Genomic DNA, 17,220 nt, shown 5'->3' with positions numbered 1-17,220 from the left:
ATCTCCAGCCTGACAGATACACCAGGAAGGAACGGCAGACAAAGAAGATCCGTTCAAAGTTTTACTTAACAAATTTCTTAAAATATGCCATGCAAACAGCTAAAGGAAAACACTGCAAACCACCAACTTCGCTTCACGTGGGAAGGATTGTGCAAACAAATCAGCCAAGGGTGAAATTGTGCAACTTTCCTTTAGACGATCAAACGCTTGGTGGACCTGCGTCTGGAAGGGGGAATTTCAAATCCCCCGCAGGAACGCCGACCCGCAGCACTGCCGGCCAGGGCACAGCAGCGGGGCCTTCCTGCCCCCGGGGCGGCCGTGCCGGAGGAAGCGGCGGGGGCAGTGCCAGCACAAGCGCCCGTACACCTCGGCACCCCTTTGTCCGCCTCTCCGGGACGAGGAGCCTCCACGGCCACCGCAGGCTGGGGACCAGGCACCCCCCAGGAGCGCTAGGTCTCGGCTCCGGGCGCTCCCACAGCCCCAGCAGCTCCAGGGGCAGCCGGCGCGCAGCCCCGCGGGCGCCGCAAAGCCCGGGGAGCGGGGCACACCGGAGCCCTGCGCCCGAGCAGCCCTGCGGGCACGGCAGCGCTCGGCTGAGGGCGAGGAGCCCCGCAGGTGTCCCGCAGCCCCGGCTCCTCGAAGCGCTGCCCCAGGGCCGGGCCGCGCCCCCGCCGCACCCCGGCACCCCGGCCGGGCGCTCCGCAACCACGAAAAGCTGCGCGCCTCGCTTACAGAAGTTAAATGAAAATAAGCACTGAAGAGCTTTACAAACCGCGCCCAGCCTGGTGACTTTTTGCCCGGTTCTCCCCCCTTTTTTTTTTTTCTTTTCACTTTCTGCCGCCCCGGCACTCACCCGGCGGTGCGGCTCAGCGCGGAGAGGCGAGGACACCGCGGCGCGTCTGCGAGGCGGCAGCTCCGGCCCCCCGCTCTTGTTTTCACTTCCGTCTCCCGCCGCTCCTCCCCTGGCCCGGCCCGGCCCAGCCCTGCCCGGCCGCCACGGAACGCGGCTGCGGAGCGGGCCGGAAAGGCGGAGGGGCGGCGAGCCCGTGCGGTACCCAGGTTTGCTGTGTTGTTTGTTTTGTTTTGTTTTGTTTTGTTTTGTTTTGTTTTGTTTTGTTTTGAACAGGGAAACGCTCACTTTCAGCCCGCTGTGATTTACGCACACGCAGCGCCAGGCGCACCTGTGAAGCGCGAGGGCGAGCGGGAAGGGGCCGCTCCCCGTGTGCCGCTCCGGCCCCCGCCCTGAGGGAAGGGGCTGCAGTAGCGGGCGGGGATGGGGGAAGCTGCGGGGGCAACCTGAGGCAGGGCCGGAGACCCTACGGAAAGAGGGAGTTTGGTTGATTTAATGTGGAGTAGCGTGAGGAGTGACAGGGATGTACTCGCCCCCTGAGGACATCAAAGTGGGGGAACGGCAGCGAGGCAAAAGAGCTGTTGGAGCTTACAGAGAAGGCTGGCACAGGAACAAACAGGTAGAGAGTAGCCATGCATAAATTCAGCTCTGCAATTAGAAGGGAGCTGCCAGAAAGTAAGATTTCTGGCACAGCCTCGCTGTAGGAGTAGGTGCATGAAATGAACCAGGTTCTAAGGTGATGCTTTATCAGATTGCTGTAGGACTAATTATTTAACACGGAGACTGTCCAGCTGGGAATCCGTGAGCCTGGAGCGGGGCAGGCTGGCTGGGAGAGCATGGCTGGGCCTGCCAGCGCCAGCCACTGCCACTGCCTTGGGGGAGGCAGAACAGGGTGAAGATGCACCAGAGGTGCTTCAAAGTCACAGGCAGCTGCACCTCACAGCTTGGTGAGGCTTGAGGTTCCTGCCAAACTTCACATTAAGAAGTCACTACAAGTAAAAATGGCTGTGAAGGAAATGTCCATCTAGTAAATGGTCAGTACAAATTATTACATTATCAGTACAAATCAAAGGATTTTAGTCCCCTCTTCACGCATGGATTTGCTGTGGAGGAGTGCAGAAGAAAGCTTTATATTCTTATTTATCCCCATGCAACACAACACACATTGCTCATAATGGACGGCCCTGTCTCACCCCTCTGGCCCCAGAGCACTGTCCTTTGCTTTGTCACCTGCACAGCCTTGAGCCTGAATTTGGCCCTGCTGTGCCTATTGCCCTCACAGGCTACCCCAAATGGGAGCCCTCAGGCTGGAGCTGATGCTGAGTTAGGAGACCCATGCCCTAGTTGCACATGAAACCAGGGCCTGTCCAGTCCTCTGAGCCCTGGCTCAATGAACCTCAACAAGGGTATTTTAATAGTGTCCCACTGAGCTGTGTGTTTTCTCACTTGCCATGACTAGGACAAATGCACTTCAAACAGCATCCCAAAAAGAAAAGCAGCTAAACCCCCCACTACTGTAGCCAAACCACTGTTTCAGAAATCTTTTTTCTTTAGTCTGCTCTTTTCCTATTAAGTCTCTCCAATCAGGCAAAACTAAAAATCCCTGTTACGCAAACAGACTCTCACATGATTTCAATTCATGGAGGTAAAAATTACCCAACACAGGGATTTTTCATTGTGTCACAAGGGCTGTAGGTCACTCTCATGCTGTTTTATTTATTAGAGTAGAAAGAGCTCTGGGACCCCACTCCTCAGTGTGACTCACGTGATATCTCCAGTGTCAGTGTGCCCTTGTGCTGACTGCTTAGGAGCAATCTGCTCTCAGCTCACCAGAGCACACAGCCTGTGGTCCTGCTTGATTTTTCCCTTTGCCATGTTAGTGAAAAACATCCTTTTCCACTTCAGTTCTCCCAAAGCCTTCAGCTTTTCCTGTTGGAGGAGCAGCTTGCACATGCAGCATCTCAAGACAGTGTTACTTTAACTCATCGTGACTGAAGAAAAACTTGCAGAGAGACATTTGCTGGTTGGTGTTGCAGCAGGTTTCACCCCCGGCAAGCCCGCATGCAATCTGCACCATACCCACCTATTGCAGCAAGGCCAGTGCCACGCCCAGCTCAAAGCTGGTAGTCTCATCTGTAAGTCCATCATCACTTTGCCATGGCGTGAGCAGTTTGTAGGAAATGAATCTGTTTCCCTTTGCCTCCAGAGACCGAGCACAGAAATAGAGGCAACTCATTAGCTCAAGATCGCTCCATTCTTGCTCACTTTTCAAATATTCTCCTCTTTGAGAAAAAAGCTTTTCATTAAAGATGAATAGTGAAATTGGAGATAGTAAGTTGAGCAAGAAACCTCAGCAGCAGCTAGAACTGTGGCCTGCCTGTTCTTCCTACCACTACCGGATTTTAAACAGAGCTTGCATTTTTCCCTCTGAACAAGGAAGGAAGGAGTCTGGAAATTAATTAAATGCAGTAGTCAGCTAGCCATGTAGATACAGCCTATCTCAGAATTACTCAGGCCCTTAAGTCTCGTTTAAATGCTAATGAAATGCCTTAGGTGTCAGGTAATGGGCACTGCAAAACTGACAGAGAATATCACCTGCGGTGGTGAAGTACAAAAAGGTACTTGTAAATGGAAAAATTAGCCCATAAATTATGAACAGATTAACAATGCTCAGTCGAAGTATTCTTAATTAAGCAGCACTTAATGTAACATTACCTTTCTGTGTGCTAAGGCATTGAACTACAAGCTGTGCTTTTACTGCACTGCTACTTTCACTTTTGCTTTTCTTCCAGAAGTAAAGCTAATGCAAATATTTACACTCAGCGTATAACTGGTGTTCAGCACAAAGTAACCTCTCTCTAAAGAGGTTAATGTGAATATCATCTAGAGCCTAAGAGCTTATTTCCAGTTCCAAGATAACTCTGTGGCCAAAAAATGCAATAAATTAGATATGTTCTATGTGTTTCTGAGAGGCAGGAGCTGCAGTCAGCTTTTGACAGGGCAAGCTGTTAAACTTTGGTCACAGTGAAGCCCAAACCACCTAGAACTGGTATCTAGAACTGGTATCACAGAAGAACTTTTATTTTTCTGTTTATTTGGTATTTTGTGGTTTTGTTGGTTGTTTGTTTTGTTCCATTTTTCTTTCTCCTGTCCCTCTTTTGGAAAGATACCCAGGGCTGAATTGCATCCTCTCTCATACATCGTGTCTACCACAGCAAGTCCAGTTAGCCCAGTGTTGGCATGGGAGGAGCCATGTGGTTGGGCACAGAGTGGCTGGCAGGGGGTTCAGGATCCAGCCAGCTCCGCAGCTACACCCACCCAGTTCACTTTGGCTGGGACAGCTTTGTCAGCCAACAAAAACCCCATGGGCAAGTTTACTCTTACTTTCCACCTTTTTTTTTTCTCTCCCCTCTTAGAGCCTTGTTGTCCCTCCAGCTGTGCTGACCATCTTCACTTGTCATCAGCCCATTTTCACACTGAGCATGTTTTTCTTGTGTTACTTCTTCTGTAGCTGTCTTCCTCTCTGACAGCAATTCACTCCTTATCTTGGTGATCAAGAAAGCTTTTAAGCCGGTGCCTTTCATCAGATTGAAAAGTTAGCAGTGTTGGTGTTCCCACTCTAGCCGTTGAAGTTCTTAATGTTATAAATGGATAGTTAGTCTTTTTTGAACCCTGATTTCTTCTTTATTTTAGCTAATCAAGCCTTCTTTAGTTTTTCCTTATTGGTGCTTTTCTTCGTAAAGAGAAAGTAATGCTGATTAATAATATACTCCTTATTTACAGTGTCTCTAGAATCCTGGTAAATTGCATAAACAGAGGAAATAAGTGTATGTTATTACTGGACTCCTTTGTAGTGACTGAGCAGACACATCGGAGGCTGGTCATTCCTAGCTCTAAGCTAGGAGTATCTGTTTTGTTCTCAGGTAAAAGAAGGACCACCTATGTGGATGCCACAGCCCATGCCACAGGTTAAACATTTCCACCTTGTGAGTCCAAACCAACGAAACAGCAACTAAACCTCTTCATTCCAGGTAACACAACTAACCTTTTCAGAAGCTTAAGGTTATGTACTTATCTCGTTAAACCTGACCCATTTTAGGGACTGAAATCAATCTGAAGCTTCTCAGAACATCACAGCCTGAACAGCTTCATCCTTAGCCCTGCTGTGAGGCATTAACCTCATTTTACAGATGGTGACCAGAGGCAATAAACATTTATACATGCAAGGAATCAACTGTCAAAGAATTGAAACCAGTTCTTCCAAATTCCTTCACAGCTACTAACAACTAACTACTGGATTACTCTACCCCAGGCTGACATAGCCCTTTCTGCTTCTTCAAATGGAGCAATACATGGGAAGAAAAAAGGAGGGGGGAAAAAAGGATCAGACTTCACATTTACCATTCTTGACAGAGTCAAGCAAGTTAGAGGAGTAATGCCTTCAATCATCCCTGTTCTTACCTCTTGAAGCTAGCTGCCTGCCTTAATTTCCTTTTCCTTAACGGCAGGGAATGGTTAATGCAGAAACCTGTGGCTTGGTGTGGTTTAATTACAGTCCATCAGCTGTGCAGGAAGGGCTTGCTGAGTGATGTGTTTGAGCTGTGTTTGAGATTCATGAATACCAATTAAAGAGGGTTTGGCAGGTAAACAGCCAAACTCTCAGAGTGATCCTTGCAGTTATTTATATTAATTAATGCCACGGGAGAGGAGGTGCAGCTTTGCCTATAGACTTGTGTGTAACAGATTGCCTTGGCGAGGGAGGGCACGGGTGCAAGCTGCAGCATGAAGAGCCTGGCAGGTCGGGAGCAGCCCGGCACAGGGCTTTCAACAGACAGCACAGGAGGGGAGCAGGCACCTCCCCTGCATTATTCCTGCCAGCACCACTCACTCCCAAAAGCACAGCCTTTTTGCAGTGTCTGTTCTGCTGTTCAGCCTGGGCACTCAGCAGATGCCATTTGGGGGTTCATCACCACAACCTCTTATCATTCTCAGGTCAAAGCACTTCAGCCAGTTCACATAACTGAACTGGTACAAAAATGAACATCATCCAAACTGGTGACATCTCAGTGCATCGACAGGTCTAACAATACATTTACAAGTGTATGGAAATAAACTAAGGAAAAAAAAAATCAACATATCTTTCCTGTTATGTTGATTTAGCTGCCCTGGATTTTATAACTGCTTGGATAAAGCCATACAAAACCTGTGCATATAGAGAAACCTCTCTAGGCCTTTGTAACCACCTCTAGAGTTGTTTGGGGTTTTTTTCCCCAGAGAAACACAGTTCTCTGAGAGCAGTTCATGCCTGCAGCTCAAGGTCTGAGAACACGTCCAGGAGATCTTATTTTAACTGCTGCCCACAGAAAATATTGTATCAACTAATAGCCATTCCCACAGTAAATAAAATACATCTAAACTTTACTGACAGAGGAAAAAAAAAGAAGCAGCCAGCAGAGAAGCTTATATTTATACATATTAAGAATTTGAACCAAACTTGTACACACCAGTGACATGTTTATGTGTGAATTATTTTGCGATGATTTATTTGTGAAAACACCGGTTCCTTGTTGACTTTGCAAGGTTGGCTGCCACATAGATGTGGGTGTCACCCCCAGAAGACTGAAACCTGCATTGTGCTGATATTTTTGGCTGAAATGCTGTACATAAATCAAGACGAGCAAGAGGGACAGAAGGGACCACAGGTATGTAGAAGCATCCCTCACTGCCAGAAACTATTGTGTCCTCCCTGGATGGATCCAGGAGTCAAACAAACTGAAGTATCATCAAGCCTGAGCCTTTTCCTGCCGAAATGCTACAGCATTTCTTCCCAATTGAATTTACATCTTAGAAGTGCTTGTGCTTTTCTGGTCCCAGCTGTTCCCATCGGAAGGCTGTTCTTGCCCCTGTTTGTTTTAATGGCCAGCAACCTGCATGTTATTTCCAGACTAAGTTTAGTCACATATGGGTTTAAATAGTTCTTCTCCCTCACTGACTCCTGGGTATTTTTAGAGGGAAACCATATCCCCTGTCAACCTTCATTTTCCTGGGCTGAACAAGTTGAGATTGCCTTGGCCTCCATTTGTAAGGAAAGATCATGGCACTCCTGGTGATCTCAGTAGCCCTTCCTTACACCTGTTCGGATTTGTATTTTCCATGGGCATGAGACATCAAAATCATATGTAGTGTCCTAAGGACACCTTATTGATGTCATCTTCTGTCATGGATTTAGTGTTTCCACAGGAAACATCTTGACTGACATGTCCCAGAATGACATTTCCCTTTCCAAAGAAAATCATGATGGTGCTCCAAAGGTGCTAGAGAATTGCACAGTTGATTAATTTTTTTTCTATTTTTTTCCATTTTCAGTTTACTCATAAATGATATCTGTATGTGTGCTTTTGTTATCTATGCTTCTGAATTCAACTCCGTTACATTGTTGTTCTTCCCATAACATTTTTCAGATCTTCCTCCGTCCTAACAGGACTTTTGTCATCCACAAATGTCATTAGCAAACTTGCACACTCTGTGCCTAGTTTACTGATGAAAACATTAAGCAGGAAAGATTTCAATACCTTTTGATTTTATAACTATATATTTATATAATTACGTACAATTATGTAAACAAACTCCATTAACTACCTTTCTGCCTGGTACTTTCTGTTGCCATCTTCCCTGCTACAGTCTTCGTGCTCACCTTGCATAAAAATGATGGTTTTGGCAGTGTCAGGATTGAAGGAGGACATCAGATGCTGTCCTGAAGCCCAGATGAATGAAATCTGACACATTGCCTTTGTTTATAATCTCAGTGACAGGACAGCTGTGAGGTTAGTCTGACACAGGCTGCCCTTGGCAAGTGCAAGAAGCCGTGCTGGGAGGAAAGTGCAGAAGTGCTGCAAGCTCTGTCTGGAGAGATGTTCAGACCGGAGCCACAGGAGTCAAAGGCTGCTCAGAGGTCTGAGTGAAGATGGAAACAGAGCCAGTATTAAATTATAGGGACGTTTCACAATGCCTTCGACACAAAACATTATCGTACCAATATTCGCAAGGCAGCAGAAGCAGAGAAGTTAGCAGTGTCATAGAATCGTAGACTAGTTTGGTTGGAAGGGCTCTTAAAAGGTCATCTAGTCCAACCCCCTGCAATGAACGGGAACATCTTCAACTAAATCAGGTTGCTCAGAACCCTGTTTGTTTCAAAACAGGATAGGGAACAAAAGAAAGAGGGAGAAAACAATATTTTAGAGTTTAAGGCTGTTAAAGCGAAGGTAAAATACTCTCTTAGACAATTTAAGGAAAGAGGAAATAAAGAAAAAGCTGTTGTTGAAGTATTTCTCATCCATGCTTCCTATCAGCAAGGTGGTCACCTAACATGGATAAATCAAAACTATGGATATCTGGGTTATTCTCTGAGCTTATTTACTATACCCACATATGGAAAAATGTTTCCTGTAGAGGTCAGGCTATATATAAACAACTGCAAGTGAAGCAGGGCCTAATGCAATTGGCTTTACAAGCTGCCTGTACAAGCATCTGTGCAGCTACAGGTGGGACATGGAGTCACATTAATCAATCTAGGGTTAAACAGGAGCTGACAGTACTTTGGAGGAACATGAAGTGCCTGCAACCTATTAGCTGGGCACAGGCCTGCACTTTCCCTCTCTTTGCATGAGAACCACCCTCCAAAGGTCAGTGATACAATCCTCTCACTCTCTAAGCTTTCACTCTACAGAATACATGAAGAGTGACAGAACACTGACATCAATCACTTTAGGCGTGGTGTACGTGTCGAAATGCGTGACACAGGTTGCACAGCGGTACCTGCAGTGTCTGTGCTAAATGACAGAAAAATATATTAAGAGACTAGGTAAAGAAATAGCTAAAAAACTGGTGGAAGGAGAAAACAGTGAAAATGAGAGAGAGAAGAGTGAAAAGTTTTAGCCACCACCTATTGCATCTAAACTCAAATTGTTTCTAAAAATACAAAAGCAGAAAGCTGCTAGGAAATGTTGATGCCAGAAAGCTTTTAGCAAGCAATGGTGCCCAGTATAACACTGGGCCTTCAGACCTCCAGGGTTGAATCTTACAGCCATGTCCTAATGCCACTGCTCAGCTCCATCTCACCTTGACCAAAACTTCGAAGCCTATTAAAATCAAGTAGAAACTTTCTGTGGCTCCGGCTCTTAAGTTTAAAATTGGCACTGGACTTTGTCTCGCATTTCGCCTCTTCCCCAGCCCTGTAGCTCGATACCCCTCGTTAGCCTGCTCAGGATGGTTTCTGTCCGTCTCTCTGGAGACCATTTGTCACCCAGGACTGCTCCAGCCCCTGCTTACTTCGTGGAGAAGGAATTTTGGCACCAATTAGCTGAAGTGAGTTTTGGGACCTTCAGCCTGTTTGTGTGACCTCTGGAAGTAGGTGGCTAATTCAAGGACAATGGAAGCTGTCGTGTTACCTGTTTCCAACATGAAATCAATCAGGGGAGAGCGGGAGTGAAGTCAGCCTTTCTGTTTTGATAAGAGGGTGTCCAAAGATCCCTGGAATGAGTGGAACTCCAGCAGCCACTCGGGCACAGGGCCGCCTGCTATTTATACACCCGGGGGCAGGGCTGGGGAACAAAGTGGTTCTTCTGCTCCTGTTTTATTTTTATTTGCCTGAAACTGAAGGGGAAGGGCACAGCTCACAGCTTTTATCATCCAGAAGTATGCATGGGCAATTTGAATTGTTTTTTTCCCCTTATAGTGAAAAAAAAAAAAAAAAATTACCGGTATAGCCTTATGTCATATATCATATATATATTTATATCATATTCTACATAATATATATATCATATATATTATCATTAGATGTCTAAATATTGTTTCAACTTTCAAAAACAAACTATCTCTAAAGACAACCTTTAAGCAAATAGAAAATGAATCCAGTATTGCATGTGTAATGATGATGTGCCTGGTCTGTGCTCCAGGTGTCAGGAAACAGCAGATGGCTTCACTCACAAACTGGGTGCCTTAATGACACAGAGGGACAGGGATATCGAAGTAGGACAGAGACATGAGGCACACACCAGTTCATATTTTATATGGCAAAAGTCAAAGTAATGGCATTCTTGTAGAGTTTAATTCACGTGCAGAACTATGCTTGAAATTCAGTTATACACGTATTTGTGCTAAGCCCCTTTGGAAGCAGATCCAAGTCATCCCAATGTTTGGAATTTTTTAAACCAGTTGGAGACCTAAGTTAGTCATTGCAGTGTTTTTTTGCCTTTGAGGAAGGGAGCAGTAGCACTTAATTTAGTTTAGAAGTGCCCTTTTCCTGTTGACAGAGATAAGCCCCCAGAGAGCCTCATCCAATTTTCCCCTGCTAAACATGACAGAAAAGAGTCTTTGGGAAAAGAAGTCCAGCACAAGACCCTGGGGAACACTAATTGCAAGCTTATTTTAAGCATCTTGCATGTTCTGAATAGTTTACAAGGCTGTTCCAGTTGCTGAGAAGTCAGAAGTCTTGGTAATAAAGACCCCTGGGAAACTGATCCATCAGTTTTACAAGTTTACAGTGCTGCTGGAAAAGGGCCAGTGAGCTGGTCCCTGGAAATGAATGAAATATTTCTCTATTACCTCATATAGCTTGCAACACCATAGTAGCTGAGTAACTTGCAAGTGTTACTGCATTCATCCTTGCAGTATCTGAATAATCCGGGGAAATGCAAGTAGAAGCAGCTATAAAAATACCTCCACCTCTCTTTCGTGGGCAGGGTTTCCACCACTCCTAGACCAGCAGGGGAATGTCTCAAAAAGCTTCCCTCCAAGGGGCACAACCACATCCTAAGCATGGACCCTGTTCCTCCCCCCACCCCAGCCTGCTCCAGGCCTCTGCAAATGGGGCAGCAATGCTCACCTAACCTCAGTTTGTTTCTCACTGGACTAGTCAGTGGACTATGACAATTTCTGTGAAGACAAAGGCACATACAAGAATTACCAGATTAGCCTCTATGGGCTGGTTTCCCTCATCCCACAGGCCTTTGGGACTGAGACATGAACCCGACATGTGGCAAATGACACTTAGGAGCCATAGGTGCTTTACATTAATAGCTACATGACCTATAACTTAGGCCTTCTCATAGATTATTGCCATTATGCTATTTTTAACATTAGCAGTAACTGGGTATATATCTGTGTTTTCAAACAAAAGCATGGCTCCAGCCCAGAGACTCTTTGCAAAACAATTTGCTGCTCCTTCCCCCTCCACCTCCTCTTTTCCTTCCCTCTCCACCCATAAAGTTCACATCCAAATTCAGTTATCTCTGTTTATCTGACAGGAAGTGCCAAAGAAAAAAAAAATCATTGATGATAGATTTAAGAAAATAATACATCATGTATGTAGTACATACACACCATAAAATATTTTACAATGCCATAATCCAAAATATGTGCTAGGAGTACACTAATCAGACTTATTTCAGAATAGCTGCTTAGAAGAAAAGAAATATGAGAAGGGCTGATTGCAGAGAGAACCGAGCACATTTTCCATGTCTCACCAAAACTTTGCGAAAAATTGCTTCTAACCATCTCTATTTATGAGAGGGGAAAACAGCCTGAGAAATTACTTTTTTCCATCTTGCACAAATCAGAACTTGACTTGAGAAACAATACACCCTGTCCTGCAGCATTAGCCTTACAGCCTCGGGCACTCAGTTTGAAATGCCTCACAAAGCAAACAAACCCTTCTGGAGAGAACCACCTCCTTATCTATTCGAAGAGAAAGGAAGAGGTAAAGGATGAGTGACAGCAGGAAACTCACATTTCATTCCAGTGACGAATTTTGACCAGCTTTTCATTCCTTGCGCTGGAGATGCAAGTGCTTAAGAGGACAACAAAGACAAGGATGAGTGTACACAGCTCCTTTTAAGGAGTAGGGAAGCTCTTTTTGGCAAATAAACGTGTTTCCACTGTTGCTCAGTCATCAGGATCACCAGACAGAGGGTGTGGGCTTATGTTTTTTTCTTTTTTTGGGTCTGTCTAGCCGGAGTTTTGCATAACTTCCTTTACCCTGTTTCACTGATCTTTCTGCAAGGATTTGAGCAGTTCATCTGCATAGTGTTCTGTCTGACCTGCCCAGTGATTTCCTAGGAAGTCAGGAATGCACTGTGTAGGTGCACAACGAATCCAGGGGCTGGGGCAGGTCCCTGTGTTGCCAGGGACAGCTCTCGTCCTAAGAGCCAGCTAGTGGGGCTGAAGCAAAGTGGGCACACCAAACTGTGGCTGCCAAAACTGGGGACATCTCTGGTAGACAGGGATTGTAGTCAGTCACTTGAGATCCTGTTAGTAAGGTCTGACTTAAGAGCAAATATGTGGGGAAAATGGTGAGCTTAAAAGCCATATATAGTTACTGCAAGCCCTGAAATATGCGGGACTGCAAGTAAGCTTTTCATATGATGGAGGTAGGTACAGATGTGAATGAAAACTATGAAGCATATTGGCAAAAAATGGTGCTGTCAGACTCACTCCACAGCTCTCCTGGATACGCACAAGAGTCCCTTTGCTAGACTGCAGAAATGAAGTAGATTTTATCTCCCTAAATTTCAGGAAAGCATCAGATCTAGGACTGCCTGGTAAGCTTTAAACAAACAGCAAGAAAAGAGGATGGCTACAAAAAGGGGGAAAAAAAAGGTTAAATCCTCCAAAACTAGGAATTTCAAAGAAATGAATAACTGTAAAAGCATTGAGAAGGGATGTATGTGACTGCAGAAGGGCTTCTTGCAAAGTTACTCAGAGTGAATTTTGAAGCAGAAAGTATTGGATGTCCCATTGGCTGTGCTAATGCCAAAAATCTGTTTTCTTCTTTTTGATGATAAATAACCTTAGGGGGGTTTTCCTATCCCAGGGAGAGGGCGGAATAAATGAAGGGTGGAAGTTGGCAGCCTTGCAAGACTGAAATCTTGGAGCAAACTCTAGAGCAGCTGGGACAAGGCAACCTCACTGATGCTTCTGGATGGTGTTTAGTCTTTTTACAAAGGACTGAGAAATATGAGCAGAATAGGAAAGTAGCAAACGAGGCTGTGCAACAAAAGTTGCCTTGCTGTAGAAAAAAATCACGTGTAAAGAAAATGTATGAATAATTTTATATTATCACTTCATCTTTAAAAAGTGCGATATTGAACATAATCTTTAATCCTTGAAACATTTGAAATATCAGGAATAAATTATTAGTTTATGGCCTTTTGCTCTTCCCTATATCTAGCTAAGGACAAGATACAGGATGTATCATTCCAGTAGCGATCATTCTTCACATTCAGCTTTATTCCAATGGATACAAACCTCTCTTGACCTTAGCTAAATTAAAAGAAAGAACTAAAGCAGGAGGTTTAATAAAAGTAACATTGCATCAGGTGCACAAACTTCCTGGAACGGCTAAAATTTACAGATGGAGTCATGGATTTTGGCAGAGCGCTGGCATGTTTTGATGAGGTCACCAAAGGTGTAAAGTGACTGCAAAACACGTATTTGATTATCTCTTAGATTTATAGAGGATTTACTTGCTTGGAAAGAATTTTTAGAATGATTGGCATACACAATTTGTGTAAGCTAACGGTGTTGGGATTTTATATACAATTCTATTTATATACAAACTGGGGGGAGTTCTGCTTCTTGATCTAAGCTCCCATGTAGGCAGGGGGTGCGAGTCTCCATTTGCTGCCTGCACGTTCATTTGGACAGAACTGCACTGCAAGTGCCAAAAGATCCCACAGCAGAAGGGCAGCATTTTACTCCCACTGTAGACTGTCAGAGACCCAGTCAACAACCAGCATGGCAGTAATGGAACTGTTCTACTGAGAAATGGCACAGGCCAGCAAGAAACTGAGCAAGATTTATTAGCAGCCTTTATGTAATGGATGCAGAAAACTTTGTGTACTCTTGTTCTAATAATAGCCTCGCAGTGACGAAGGGGATTTAATGGAAAGATAGCTGCAGACCCTTCGTGCTTTAAAAAACATCTCGCAGTCTCTGAGTGTCTATTTCTTTGCTTGTCCTCATCTTCCACTTCCACTCAAAGCTGTTTTGGCCATGTACATGTGCATCCACAAATTCCCTGAGGCTTAGAGTGAAAGCAAGGAAAGGTATTTGCTGTAAGATGTAAAGGGGACAGGGTGGAGCTACTCTGATGACATTAAGTTATGAACCCTCCTCCAGAGAACAATGTTCTCTTCCCAAGGTCTTGCCCCCAGCCACTGAGGTGAAAAAAAGCTCACGTGGTGATAAAATGGATTGAACAAAATCCTCCCTTTTGCCATAGCTGTTCCTCAAAAATTGATCTTGATCACCTTTAAATGGAGCTAACTGCTTTGTTCACTCTGCAGATGAGTAAAGCCACTCCAAAATGAACAACTCCAGAATACCTCAGCAGGAACAGAGGAACAATGGCAAAGGACTGAACACAAACACTTCCCACTTTAGAAGCAGGGATTGCTTACTAGAAAAATGCTAAGAAAGAAGACCATGTCATAGAGCTTTTGAGCTTTTTAATTTTGTTTTTATGTGCTAAAGTTTCACAAGGATGGAAACAACATATGGAGGGAAAGGGAAACAGACTGAAGATGAGGAAGCAGATGAGGATCAGAGAAATGAAGCTGTGGAGAAGACATCACAGGGTTTGTAGGTGAGTTTTTTTGGATTCATTCCCTGTCTGTTGCTCTCCAACTGAGGCAGCTAAGTGAGAGGCAGCCCTGTCATCCATGTACATAGATAGTTCAGAACAATAGAGATAAATAAATTAAAAGTAAGCTCATTTCAACTGAATTTAAAGGGGAAGAATGCAGCTGAGAAAAGGCTGAGCTAATGCATCCCATAGGTCCACAATAGTTTTCATGTATGTCTTGTTTTAAGAGAGACGTGCAAGGCCCATTGTTAGTTAAGGACTATTTTGAGAGCTGGATCAGAGGCAGAGATATGGACAAAGAACTGAAGAATGACCAGCTCTATGACAGAGGACAAAACATAAAGAAGGAAGTGTGATTTTTTTCCAACCCCTCCTCCAGAAGCACTGACCTTCCTAGGTTTACTCAGTGTTTAGTTGGAGTCATTCTGAGGACCACATTGCCCACCTTTCCCTGTGGCTTTGTGAGGCACAGCCAGCGCTCAGCAGCGCGTATGGCTGAGAGTTACCACCTACAGCCATTCTGGCTGGGAAGGTGTAGCAGACTGTAGAGAAACATCTGTTTCTTCATCAGATTGGGAGATATTAGAAAAAACACTCAGAGTGGTCAGGCATTGGAATAGGCTGCCCAGTGAGGTGGTGGAGTCACCATCCCTGGAGGTGTTTGAGAGGCATCTGGTGTTGGGTGATGGTTTTGTGGTTATGGGATTACAGTGGCAGTGCTGGGTAGATGGTTGAGCTTGGTGATCTAAAGGTCTCTTCCAACCCTGATGATTCTATGATTTGGTGAAAAACTGCTGTTTAGAAACCATTTTAGTTAGGAAGTAGCTGCAGAAACTGGATGCTAACTGCAGAGCATGACACAGGATCACATCAGCTAGCGCTGTTTTACGTGACAGTTCTTTTCCTGACAGGGCTGGCTCAAAAACAGTTTCTCCACTTAATGGTAATAGAAAGCTGTTTCATAATTTCCAGCTCTTTAAGCCGTATTTTGCTATTTATGGCAGCATTCTCTGCCCCAGATGCTGCCATCTTCTCTGCTTACAGCTAATTCCTTAATTAAACCACAATTTCCTGAATGGCTTCTTCAGTTTTTTGTTTTCTTTTCTTTTCCAAAGGATAAGTGTATTCTTGCTGTCGAATCCAGGATTCACACCACTCAGCAAAGGGGATCTGGACTTGGCCATACATCTACTTTTTAGACTCTGTGAAGAGAGTCTGCTTTAATTTCATAGATGCTATATTAGATTTTATGTTAAGTGTAGACTGTAGTTTTGTAGCTGCTGCCACTGGAGCCACACTTCTTTTACAGCAGGGATCTGAGGTATTGCCAAAGCTGGCAAGGGAGGCAAAAGGGTTTTCTTTTAGCCCAGGATCCACATTCATTTGTGAAATGTGATGTTATAGAGCTTTATGAGCTGAAATTATGGCTAGACTGTGTGGGTGCCAGGATTTGCAAGTCTCTCGTGCCATTACAGCTGTCACCTGCAAGAACTGAACAGAAGATTTGGAGCATCTGTTTGGCAAGTTTATTCCCTAAACACAAACAGATGAAACTCCCTCATTCCTAGCACCTCCAAGAGTAGATCTCAAAAAATAATATAAAAATTCTAGCCACCTAAAATATATTGGAAAAAACTCTTCTCTTTAGTATTAATAATTCACATATGTTCAGGAAAAGAAGTGGAAAATAGATAAAAAGGATTCTCACTTTTTGGAGTTTGCTTCTTTCTGGGTGCCGCATCCATCCTTGTAACCGTGGCACTGAAAATGACCAGGAGGGAGAGAAAAAGAGAAAGCCACTTTTTTTCATTCTAGACAATGATTCTATCTCCTTTTGGTCAAAACAAGACCTTTTTTCCTCCGAGGCTTGGAGGACTCAGTAGAGGACAGTGAAGTCATAGCAGAGGCAAAAGCAGGGTTTTTTTCCTGCCTGAGGAGTTTAACATACTTGAAAGTTGTTGGAGGATCTTCAGCCCCTTACATTTTTCCCTGTTCTCCTTGTAATTTTTATGTTTGGGAGGTTTTTTTGTTTAATTTTAAAATAGTTTTTCTAGTGGGTTCCCTGCCCTCTTTGGGGACAGAAAGTTTCTCTTGGACCAGGAGGCCGAGTTGTGCACCAGGTACACTGCTGTTCACATCTCAACAGCAGGAAACAGTCTCTCTGAACAAGAAAGTGATTCCCATTTTATTTTAGGGGCACTGTGGGGAAAGATTTGTGCTGAGAGGAAGAGAAAGAGCAACAGAGAAGAGAAAAAAATCCTCAGTAAGATCTAACTGATAACTAAAAAACAAATAAAGGAAAAATTCTATTTCACTTGGTATTTTAATAATGTTTTCATTCTTCATAAAAGTGGGCTTTAAAAAATAGCCTTAAAAATCAAGTCTAATCCTGACATGATTTTTACTGGACAACCTGAAGCCTTGCCTAGACTTGTCTGAGACTGGGATTTCAGAGACTCTTCCTGGCTTTCCTATAAAAACTCATCAGGATCCTGGGAAGCTAGATCCCAGGAAGCATTGGCTGTAGGTTCTCAAATGCGTGTGTTACTCCTGGGACAAGAAACCTCACTGATGACACCTAGTGTTTTCCCAAATCCCAGGAGAGAAGGTTCCTCTGAGGGATACCCAAGGGGCATCTCCTCCCGCCGGCTCTGCTAATAAAAACCACTGGAGGTGCAAGAAGTGATTTATACTGATCTTCAGCAGAAGAAATGGGCTTCTGGCT

The 17,220-nt window shown here is 44.4% G+C and overlaps 1 protein-coding gene and 1 long non-coding RNA gene across 5 annotated transcripts in view; one reads left to right on the top strand and one right to left on the bottom strand.

Moving 5' to 3' along the window:
* LOC309573116 (PDZ and LIM domain protein 5-like) overlaps nucleotides 1–986 on the bottom strand; it is an 80,226-nt gene extending 79,240 nt beyond the window's left edge. For all 3 annotated transcript variants that reach the window (XM_082281799.1, XM_082281802.1, XM_082281803.1), the window contains exon 1: nucleotides 854–986. The gene's annotated coding sequence lies outside the window, so the exon portion shown is untranslated. The remainder of the gene's footprint in view (nucleotides 1–853) is intronic.
* Nucleotides 971–16,809, top strand: LOC309573117. Of its 2 annotated transcripts, none has more exons than XR_014226400.1 (5): nucleotides 971–1,059; nucleotides 4,774–4,881; nucleotides 6,431–6,552; nucleotides 14,384–14,495; nucleotides 15,611–16,809. It is a non-coding gene; the product is annotated as an uncharacterized lncRNA (long non-coding RNA). The 2 variants fall into 2 exon arrangements; XR_014226401.1 differs by having other exon boundaries at nucleotides 14,197–14,495.
* The last annotated feature ends 411 nt before the right edge of the window (nucleotides 16,810–17,220 follow it).

The sequence above is a fragment of the Coloeus monedula genome (genome assembly GCF_965178545.1).
Source record: "Coloeus monedula genome assembly, chromosome: 5".
Classification (NCBI taxonomy): Eukaryota; Metazoa; Chordata; class Aves; order Passeriformes; family Corvidae; genus Coloeus; species Coloeus monedula.
Note: the sequence above shows the minus strand (reverse complement) of the source record. Positions and strands in the feature narration are given on the sequence as shown.